Here is a 10,849-nt window from a genome sequence, read left to right on the forward strand (position 1 = left end):
CACATTGTCACAGGAGGCCATTTCCTAAATACAACACCAGTAGCTCAGACACTGAAAGCAACAATCAATAAATGGGACCTCCTGAAACTGAAAAGGTTCTGTAAGGAAAAGGACATTGTCATTAAGATAAAACAACAGCCTACAGAATGAGAAAAGATCTTTACCAATCCCACATTTGACAGAGGGCAGATCTTCAAAATATATAAAGAACTCAAGAAACTAGACATCAAAATACAAAATAATCCAATTGAAAAATGGGGTTCAGAGTTAAATAGAGAATTTTCACCAGAAGAATCTCAAATGGCCAAAAGACACTTAAGGAAGTGCTCAATCATTGTGGAAATTCAAATCAAAATGACTCTGAGATATCATCTCACTCCTGTCAGAATGGCTAAAGTCAAAAACATCAAAGACAGTTTATGCTGGAGAGGATGTGGAGAAAGGGGGACACTCCTCTACGGCTGGTGGGAGTGCAAACTTGTACAGCCACTTTAGAAATCAGTATGGTGGTTTCTAAGAAGATTGTGAATCAGTCTACCTCAAGACCCAGTGATAACACTCTTGGGCTATACACAAAGGATGCTCAATCATACCACAAGAACACTTGCTCAACAGTGTTCATAGCAACATTATTCATAGTAGCCAGAACCTGAACAATCTAGATGCCCCTCAACCAAAGAATGGATAAAGAAAATATGATGCACAGGATAATGGATGGAACTTGGAAAAACCATCCTGAATGAGGTAACCTAGTGTCAGAAAGGCAAGCACCATATGTACTCACTCATTAGGGGATATTAGATGTAAAGCAAAAGATATCCAGATGACAAGCTATAGCTCTGGAGAAACTAGGTAACAAGAAGGACCCTAAGATGGATGCATGGATCACCCTGAGAAGAAAAATTTGATTAGTTCTATAGGGCAAATATAGGAGGTGGTAAGTGGGAGGGGAGGGAGGACGAGAACAGGAGGGAATGAGATGGCTGAAGTGGAGAGGGATGTGGTGGAAGAGCAAATGAAAAAGATATCTTAACAGAGAGAGCCTCTATGGGCTTAGGGAGAAACTTAGTGCTAGGGTAACTCCCAAGAATCCACAAAGAGGACTCTAGCTAAGACTCCTCAGAATAATGGAGAGGATGGCCCGACCTGGCCTACCACTGTAATCAGATTGATGAATACCCCAATCATCGTCATAGAACATTCATCTAGTAATTGATAGAATTGATGGAATCAGAGGCAGAGATCCATAACCAAGCACCAGTCGAAGAGAGGGAGGAAGGGTTGTATAATCAAGGGAGATCAAGATCATGATGGAGAAATCTACAGAGACACTGAATCAAGATCAAGCTTGTGTAAACTTATTGTTGAGACTCCAAGGGACTGAACTAGGCCCACCATATGTGGTAGACAGTTGTGAATGTTGAACTATCTGAGGGGCCCCTGGCAGTAGGACCATGATACAAACCTGACATGAGCTAGCTTTTCGGAGCCCGCTCCCATGGAGGGATGCCATGCTCAGCATTAATGTATGGGAGAGGGGCCTGGCCCTGCCCCAACCTATTGTGCAAGACTATGTTGACTCCTCATGGGAGCCCTTGCCTGTGGGGAGAAGTGGAGTGGCGACAGGCTGGGGGGAAGACAGGGGAAGTGGGACGATGAGAGGGGAGGCAGGAGGAGGTGTGGGAGGGAGGACTATGGTTGGAATGTAAAATAAAATTAAAAAATGGCAAGAAAAGAAAAAATTAAATGATGGTTAAAATTCTTCTCCCTCTTCCTCTCTAGAGGAAGTCATCTGGGATGAATCTCACTCTTTAATGCTAGCGACTACCACAGCTGTCAAAGTGCCTAAAAATGTCCTTGGTTCAAGATCCCCATCCTACCCATATTACCATTATCTTTGCAATGATAAGCCGTATTCCAAATGGGAAGTAATCAGTGCAAAGGATCACTAGTAGCCTAAGAAATGAAGCTTAGGCTGTCTAGAAAAGGTTCTCATTAGAGACCTAAAATGAAATTAAAATTAGTTAAATTACAATTAAATTATATGTTAATCAATAATCAGGTGATCCTATGTGTCTCACCTGGAAAAACAATGTTGAAGGAAATATGCAGGTATCACTGTTCTTAATCTTGAGAATTGGGAACAAAATTATTTTATACAACTATTAGTAGTTCAAAATATTAGATTCCTCCTATCCTAATTCTTAGAAATCCATGTTGACTTCTTATGAATGACTTTTACAATGTCTGTCTTTCATGACACATATAATATCACAATCACAAACTATGTTAATAGTATTGAAGTATAATACTAATTTGCATATGTTGATGAACTGTTAAAAAGACAACTATTTGCCATAATTCTTACCCCAGCACGCCTTTATTTATCGCAAAATACTATGATGATTTATTAATGTAAACTCCCAATTCCTGTACTGACTATTAAAGCTAGTGAAAATAAAAGCTGATTTTAAGGAAAATAAATGTCCTTGGTTCATTATTTACAAATCTACTCTTGGAGGAGAAAAAGAAAAAAAAGTGTGGATGAGCATAATAGATGGATACTCTTTTGAGCCCATCAAGAAGTGCTAATGAACTTTGATTTGGACATTAGAAAATCTTTTGTTCTGTGTTTTCCCAGTTCCCTACCTAGGACTTGTAGTGCTCCTCCTCCCTCCCTCCCTCCCTCCCTCCCTCCCTCCCTCCCTCCCTCCCTCCCTCCCTCACTCCGTCCCTCCCTCACTCCGTCCCTCCCTCACTCCGTCCCTCCCTCCTTCCATCCCTCCCTCCCTCATTCTCTCCCTCACTCTCTCCCTCACTCCCTCCCTCACTCCCTCTCCCTCCCTCCCTCCTTTCCTCTCTCCCTCTCTTCCCCCTTTCCTCCCCCTCTTTCTTTTCCTCCCCTTCCTCTCTCCCTTCTTCCCTGTCTCTTTCTGTCTCTCTTTCTCTCTCTGTCTGTCTGTTTCTGTCTCCCCTTCCCTTATCCCTGTCTCTTTTGCATGATAACCAAAACCCAATGTGGTTTTTATGGTACTTTGGATTTTCTTTCTCAAAAGTCCCATCCTTACAAATAGCTGACCTCTATGCAGATACTAAATATCAGGAGTTTTTCCTTATTTCCTATGTTCTTCTCCAGGAAGCTACTGAGATTTACAGTATGCCTGTTCTGGATATTTTGCTTTTAAACACAAGTAAAATTGATCCTGAGAGAGAGAGAGAGAGAGAGAGAGAGAGAGAGAGAGAGACACAGAGACAGAGACAGAGAGAGAGAGGTTTTGTAGATATGACTCTGTGGTTAAGAGACTACACTATCAGAGGTCCTGGATTTGTTTCCAATCACCTACATGATGGTTAGATATAGTACCCTTTTCTGGCCTCTGTGGACATAGTATGCATGTGGAGCATAGACAAACATTTAGGCAAAGCATCCATACACATAAAATAAAATTAAATAAATTAGGGGAGGGGAGAAACTTGGAAAGCACCTCAAAATTGAAATTAAAAAAATTTAAACTGGGTATTTTGAATATTCAGCTTTATATCAGTCTTTTCTTTGTTTCTAGAATGAGTGTATTTCATGAGGATTTGTGAGTATTGAGCCAAGAAAGGGATGGAGAGAGTTAAATGTTGTGGGAAGAATGATGGATTCAAGATTCATGCTGGAGCCTCGTTAGTCATAGCTTCTTCAACAAAAGTCCAGAACAGTGTCTCTCAAACTTTAGAATGTGTTGGAATCACTTGAAAGACTTAATTAAACACAAATATCCAGCAAGTCTTCTGTTGAGAGCTCACCTAAGGCAGGGGGCTCTTGAGATCAAGGCTGGACTGGGCAACAGAGTGAGACATTATGTCAAGACAAAAGGTAAGAAGAAGGTTGGAGATGTGGTTTTGTTCTTCAGGTTGTGGTAAACCTCTGCTCCAATGGGCATGGCTTTCCAGAATCTGTACTCCCTCCAGGCAGGATCATGAACTTGAGAACCACTGTTAATCACTTCAGAGTTGCCAGCCAAGTCAGCGATGTGAGGATACAGGGACATCCCCTTTTCCACTGCACCAGCTTTTGAGACAGCCAGGAACATTTCTATCATGGCATTTGCACCAAATTTAGATTTATTTTCAGTGCCATCCATCTAGATGATCAGTTTGTCCATCTTCTCTTATTCCACAACATTCAGTTTTGAGCAGGTGCAATAGTTTTATTGATGTGCGCAGGAGCCTTGAGACCCCTTCCCCAGTAGCACATATTACCATTGTCACCGAGTTCTAGGGCCTTGCATGTATCTGTGGAGGCAGTACTTGGCACAGCAGCTTGGAGACCTTTTGATGTGTAAAGATTAACTTCAACAGTGGGATTTCCTGAGAGTCAAGATCTCTCTGGCATGAATCTTGAGAATAGAAATGGTGAATTTTTGGCCTTCGGATTGCCACACAAGAAAGAAGCAGGTTTCTGCAGACATGGAAGAGAGCATTTAGTAGATTTGAAATAATAATAATAATAACAATAATAATAATAATATAATAATAATAATAATAATAATAAAGAATTACTAAAGGGAGTCCAGACTGAAATAAAACTGGAAATGAAAAATTTAGGAAGTCAAACAAAAGCTTTGTAGCTAACCTCTTAAGAACATTCAACATCTCTTCTGCTTCCTCCATTAACACCAGGAATTCCTTAGAGACTGCAATACTGTGGACCAGTATGAATAATCACCAGCTTTGTGCATTGAGTTTCTAAGGTTATATAAGAATAATTAGTTAGCCTGTCCCTCCAGGTCACCAGTTTGTTCTCCGTAATCCAGGACTACATAGCTCTGTTTGCTCTTCCTAGAGCGTTCTGCATCAGCTGCATCAGGAAGTTCTTTTATTATATTCACTCAGGATTTAAGTGTGAGCTTGAGCCTTCACCAGCAAACAAGCAGGGGAGGTTTGTTATATCCACTGCTCTTCATCATGACCACACAAAGTCACAGTTTATTCATGTAAATTCTGAAGGAATGGATGATATAGAGGAGATTACATGAATTATTATTTCTTCCTAATCATATGGACTATGATAGTTTGGGTAGTGTGGTGGTATAAGAACTGTAATAAAAAAAATTGAGTCCCTCTGGCTGAGACCCATATTCAGGGGAGCCTGAGTCAGTTCCATGCTGGGGGCCCGTTAGCTCCTCCTTGTTCAGGTCAGCTGTCTCTGTGTGTTTCTGCAGCCTGGTCTTGTCCTCTCCATCTGCATCTGGGTTCTAGTTCGACTCAGTGTTTATGTATGAGTGTTTGCTTCTGTTTCCAACAGGTATCAGATGAGGGCTCCATAGATAAGTTAGTTGTTGGTCTCACTATGCGGGAAGGGCATTTATGGTAGCCTTTCCATGGAAGATGTTCAAGAAATAAAACCATGCAGAATGCAATTACACTTCATTCAACTCTCAGAGGATCCAGACCAACAGACTGTTCTCTTTGGTCTATTCTTGTCCATGAACATCTTGGCCCTGTTTGGAAACCTGCTCATCATCCTGACAGTAAGCTCTGACTCCCATCTCCACACACCCATGTACTTCTTCCTCTCCAACCTGTCCATGGTTGATATTGGTTTCATCTCCACCACTGTTCCAAGGCTGATTGTGGACATACAAACTCACTGTCCAGTCATCTCCTATGTGGGCTGCCTGACACAGATGTCACTGTAATTTTTGGAGGTATGGATAACATGCTTCTGGCTGTGATGGCATATGACAGGTTTGTGGCCATCTGCCACCCCCTGTATTATCAGGTCATTATGAGTCCCAGTCACTGTGGTGTCTTACTACTAGGGTCTTTTATCCTTAGCCTTGTGGAATTACTGTTGCTCTATGTGGCAGTATTAAAATTTTTCAACTGTGAGAATTTTTTTGAAATTTCCAACTTCTTCTGTGACCCTTCTGAACTACTTAAACTTGCCTGTTTTGATACTTTCACCAAAAGCATACTAAAATACTGTGTAGGTGCTCTCTTTGGGTTCCTTCCTGTTTCAGGAATCATTTTCTCTTACTTTAAAATAGTTTCCTCCATCATGGGGTCATCATCATCAAGTGGGAAACACAAAACCTTCTCCACCTGTGGGTCTCATTTGTCCATCATTTGCCTGTTTTATGGAACAGGATTGGGAGTGTACTTCAGTTCCTCTCTGTCACTTTCCCCAAGAAGTAATGCAGTGGCCTCATTGATGTACACTGTGGTCACACCTATGTTGAATCCCTTCATCTACAGCCTGAGGAACAAAGACATTAAAACTGCCTTTGGGAAGATTCTCAGCAGAATATTCTAATCATTGACATTCTTAATACATTTACATCTATGTATCAATATATTAACTGCAAGTGTAAATCCCTGTTAATATCTCACATTATTTCACTAACTGATACTTCACAATATTGCATGGTATAGTGGATGGATAGTGTGGTTGCTTGAAAGTAAATGGCCCCTAAAGGAGTGGCGCTATTAGGTTTGGCCTTGTTGGAGGAAGTGTGTCACTGCGGGGGTGGCCTTTGAAGTCTCTTTTCCTCAAACCTCCCTTAGTATGACAGCCAGTCCACCCTGTTGCCTGTAATATGTAGTACTCTCAGTTCCAGCACCACATCTACCTGAACGCCACCATGTTCCCCATAATGATGATAATGAACTGAATTTCTGAAACTGTAATCAAGTTATCTCAATGAAATGTTTTCTTTATAAGTGTTGTCATGCATTATTTGTAACATCCAGATCTTGGAAACAACCTAAATGCCCCTCAACTGAAGACTGGATGAAGAAAATATGGTATATTTACACAATGGAGTGCTACTCAGCAGTAAGAAACAATGACATCCTAAAATTTGCAGGCAAATGGACAGAACTAGAAAAAAAAAACATCCAGAGTGAGGTAACCCAAAGCCAGAAAGACAAATATAGTGTGTACTCACTTGTAAGTAGATACCAGTAATAAAGCAAAAGATACCCAGCCTACAATCCACTACCCTAGAGAGTGGATAGAACCCTCTTCTAGAAACAGATGGAAGCAGATGCAGAAATCCACCACTAACCAATAGGTCAAGCTCCTGGGGTACAACTGAAGTGAGGAAGGAGAATCAGCTGACCTGAGCTAGTAAGAGATCACTGACTCAGGTCTGACAAATGGGGAATCTGCATAAGACTGAACAAGACTCCCTTAATGCAGGTGACAGTGGTGTGACTGGGACACTATATGAGGTCACTGGCAGTGGGCTCAAGACCTAACACTAACGCACAAACTGACTTAGTGGATCCCATTCTATATGGAGAGATACCTTGCCCAGCCTAGACACAGGGTTATGGGTGTGGAGAGATGCCTTAGTCCTGCTTCAGTGAGATAATGGGACAGACTTAGTAGACTTCCTAGGGGAGGCCTTACCATTTCTGAGGAACAGATGAGAGAAGGGGGAAGTGGGAGGAGCTGCAGGAGAGGAGGGAGGGAAAAGTGGGAATAAGAAAAAAAGAAAGAAAAGAGAAAGAATATAAATGTCGCCATGGCCATGGCATCTCTTCATAGCTATAAAAACCCTAACCAAGGCAGAAGTTGATACCAGGGACTGGGGTATTGCTGTAATACGCTAGCCCATGTATTTGGAGGATTTTTAGACATTGGTTCTTTGGGTTGTGAAGGCAGGAATGCTTTAAGCACTGCTTACTGGGCCATATTAGCAGCAGCATGGAAAAAAGAGGTGCTTAGAATCATTTGAATGATTGGGGACTCACTCAAGAGATTTCAGAGAAGACTTTTAGTATACTGCCTAGAGATCATTCTTGTGATATTTTGGTGAAGTAGCTGCTTTTTGCCCTGTCTGAAAAGTCTGCCTGAGCCTAAATTGAAGAATCTTAGATTAATTTTTTTGACAGAAGAAATTTCAAAATAGCCTAGTAATACTCTGTTGTGTTGATATTAGCAGTAACTCTAATTAAGATATATAATGAAAAGTAGCAAGCTCAGCATGGTAAATTGCAAAAAGTATATTTTGAGAAGAAAATGAGCACCAAGAAATGGAATGAAGCTAAATTGTATGTTCAAGGAGATTAACATATTAAGAAATGGAATAAAAGGAGTGGTGACTTCAGGGCAAGATCACACCCAACTAAGTACCCACCTTGTGAAAAGGAATTAAAGAAAAGCTTGGGCCTGGTGTGATGGTGCTCATCTTTTTTTTTTTTTTTTTTTTTTTTGCATATAGAGTATTTTTTATTTAATTTTATATAACAAAGTCCAATTAAATGAAAACAAACATTTATACACAATATTTGGGAATTTGGGCGTCGTTCTTTCCAAACTACTTCCTGCTGGTAAGGGGCGCTGTCTTGGGGGATTCGAAGAAGATTCAGATATCCTAGCTGTAGTCTGTAGGGCTGTTTTGTCCAGCTGTTTGGAATGTAGGATCAGCTTGTACTCTGTTTCAGGCGGTCTGGTGTGATCAAACCACATTAGTCTGGAAGGAATCCACATCTTTTCATTTTCTGTGGAAACAAAAATAGAAATACTTTTCCCCAGTAACTTGTTCTTCAACTTAAATTTTGGAGTCAAAGCGTTTTTTTTTTTTTTTTTTTTTTTTTATTATTATTATTTTACATGTCGATCCCAGTTCCCTCTCCCTCCCTCCCTCCCTCCCCCCAAGCCCTCCCTCCCTCCTTCCCTCCCTTTTGCCCTCTCTACCCTCTCCCATGCACTCTAAACACCCTCCCCTCCCAACCCCCCACCACAATACAATATGTAGGGGAATGCCATCCAGTTGGGGTCATGTAGATCTGACAGGTCCTGTGAAGTAGGGACTAGGGCTTCTCTCCTATCTCTAGAATAAGGCAGTTATCCCTCCATGGGGGATATGTTTGCAAAGTCCTTTTGTGCACCAGGGATACATCCTGGCTCCACTGTCTGAGGTCTCTTAGACTGCTCAGACCTTCTGGCTGAGACCCATATTCAGGGGAGTCCGAGTCAGACCTCTGTTGGCTTCCCAGCTATCAGTCTAGTGGCCCTTAGCTCCTCCTTGTTCAGGTAAGCTGTCTCTATGTACTTCTACCGCATGGTCTTGTCCTCTCCATCTGCTTCTGGGTTCTAGTTTGACTCAGTGTTTATGTATGGGTGTTTGCTCCTGTTTTCAACAGGCATTAGTTGAGGACTGATGGTGCTCATCTTTAATGCTAGCACTCAGAAGGCAGAGGTGGGTGGATGTCTGAGTTTGATCCCTGCCTGGTCTACATGTCCAGTTTCAGACAGGCAAGCTTAGGCAGTAATAGTTGGAAAGCTGGTGAAGATTTAATTGAACAAGGGGGCCAAGTTCCAGTCCCAGTAAGCAGCAGAACTTGGCAGTTTTGGTCATATAATTCTGGCTTCAAAGTTAAGAATAGAAGAAATGGGTTATGGAATTTGCCTCTGAACTTAAAGAAATCTGCTGAGGCCTGGCATATATCAGGGGTGTCCCTGAATGGACCTAGGAGAGAGGCCGTTGAGTGAAGCTGTGAAGTTGAAGCCTGGATTGCCTTGGAGAACCCAAGTTGTTAGAGATGCCAGTGTTGTGGGATACCTGCTAAGGAGAGCTGTTGATAGGAGAGCTGTTGATAGGAATTAAAACATGTTCAAGAGAAAGAAATATGTTGCAGTCAAGCTGGAATGGAGTTGGAGAGCTGAAGAACATTTTGACATCAGACAAGGAGCTGAAAAATTTGGAGTTTGCCCAGATGAGTTTTTGGTCTTACTTTGGTCCAGTGTTTCCTCACTATGCTCCCTTCCCTACCTGTGTCATGATATATTGAAAGCATGTAATCTGCTTTTTGATATTGATTTTGACAGGGGAATATTATGGAGCTTCCTAAGCCATTTCCGCAGCTGCCTTACCCCAAATGAACACACAGATGGTATAATAATTATGAAACTGTAGGCTAATGGCTTGGGCTTCTTATTGGCTAGCTCTGTCTTAATTATTAAACCATTACTATTAATCTATGTATCTTCACGTGGTCTTTTTTCCCCCACAGGTATATAAACTATTTATTAACAGTGAAGGCCCAGAGACTCATTTCTTCTTGGATACACCCACAGTACACCCGGCGGCCAGTGGTCTTAGTGTGCTGACTTCGGACACGAAGGCCCCAGAAGTGGCGCTCTGATCTTCTTAAGCTGCTCCAGGTCCTCACGTAGCTTGTTGTCTAGACCATTGGCCAGAACCTGGCTGTACTTGCCATCCTTCACGTCCTTCTGTCTGTTCAAGAACCAGTCTGGGATCTTGTACTGCCTTGGATTCTGCATGATGGTGACCATGCGCTCCACCTCATCCTCTGTGAGCTCTCCAGTCCTCTTGGTGAGGTCAATGTCCGCTTTTCTCAGTACCACATGAGCGTATCTCCGCCCCACACCCTTAATGGCGGTGATGGCAAAGGCTATTTTCCGCAGCCCATCGATGTTGGTGTTGAGTACTCGCAGGATGTGCTGGAACTTCTCAGGGATCACTAGAGACATGGCGGCGGCAGAATCGGCGGCGTGTAGGCCTCCCATCCATGTGGTCTTATCTTACTGGCGAACTCCTGCCTGAGCCCTCTCTTCTCGGCATCACATCAAGACTTCTATCTTCCTACACTTGCCAGCATTCTCCTGGTCTCCTAACCTGCCTATCTTCTTGCCTCATTGACCACTAGCCACACAGTGTTTTATTCATCAACCAATAAGAGAAACATATACAGAATAACATCTCCCATCAGGGGATTATAGTTAAGAGAGTGCCATGCATCTCAGAAGAGATTTTTTGAAAGAAGTTTGAAACTGTTATAAACATGGGGATTTTTGAGCTGGACTGTACACATTTTTGCATTATGA

At 42.1% G+C, this 10,849-nt stretch overlaps 2 pseudogenes; one reads left to right on the plus strand and one right to left on the minus strand.

Annotated features, from left to right (window-relative positions):
• Positions 1-5,405: 5,405 nt before the first annotated feature.
• Positions 5,406-6,304, plus strand: LOC127216264 (olfactory receptor 18-like; annotated as a pseudogene).
• A 3,708-nt stretch (positions 6,305-10,012) lies between these two features.
• On the minus strand, positions 10,013-10,524 carry LOC127216265 (40S ribosomal protein S18-like; annotated as a pseudogene).
• Between the last annotated feature and the right edge of the window lie 325 nt (positions 10,525-10,849).

Source organism: Phodopus roborovskii, unplaced genomic scaffold, assembly GCF_943737965.1.
Source record: "Phodopus roborovskii unplaced genomic scaffold, PHOROB, whole genome shotgun sequence".
In the NCBI taxonomy this organism is placed as follows: Eukaryota; Metazoa; Chordata; class Mammalia; order Rodentia; family Cricetidae; genus Phodopus; species Phodopus roborovskii.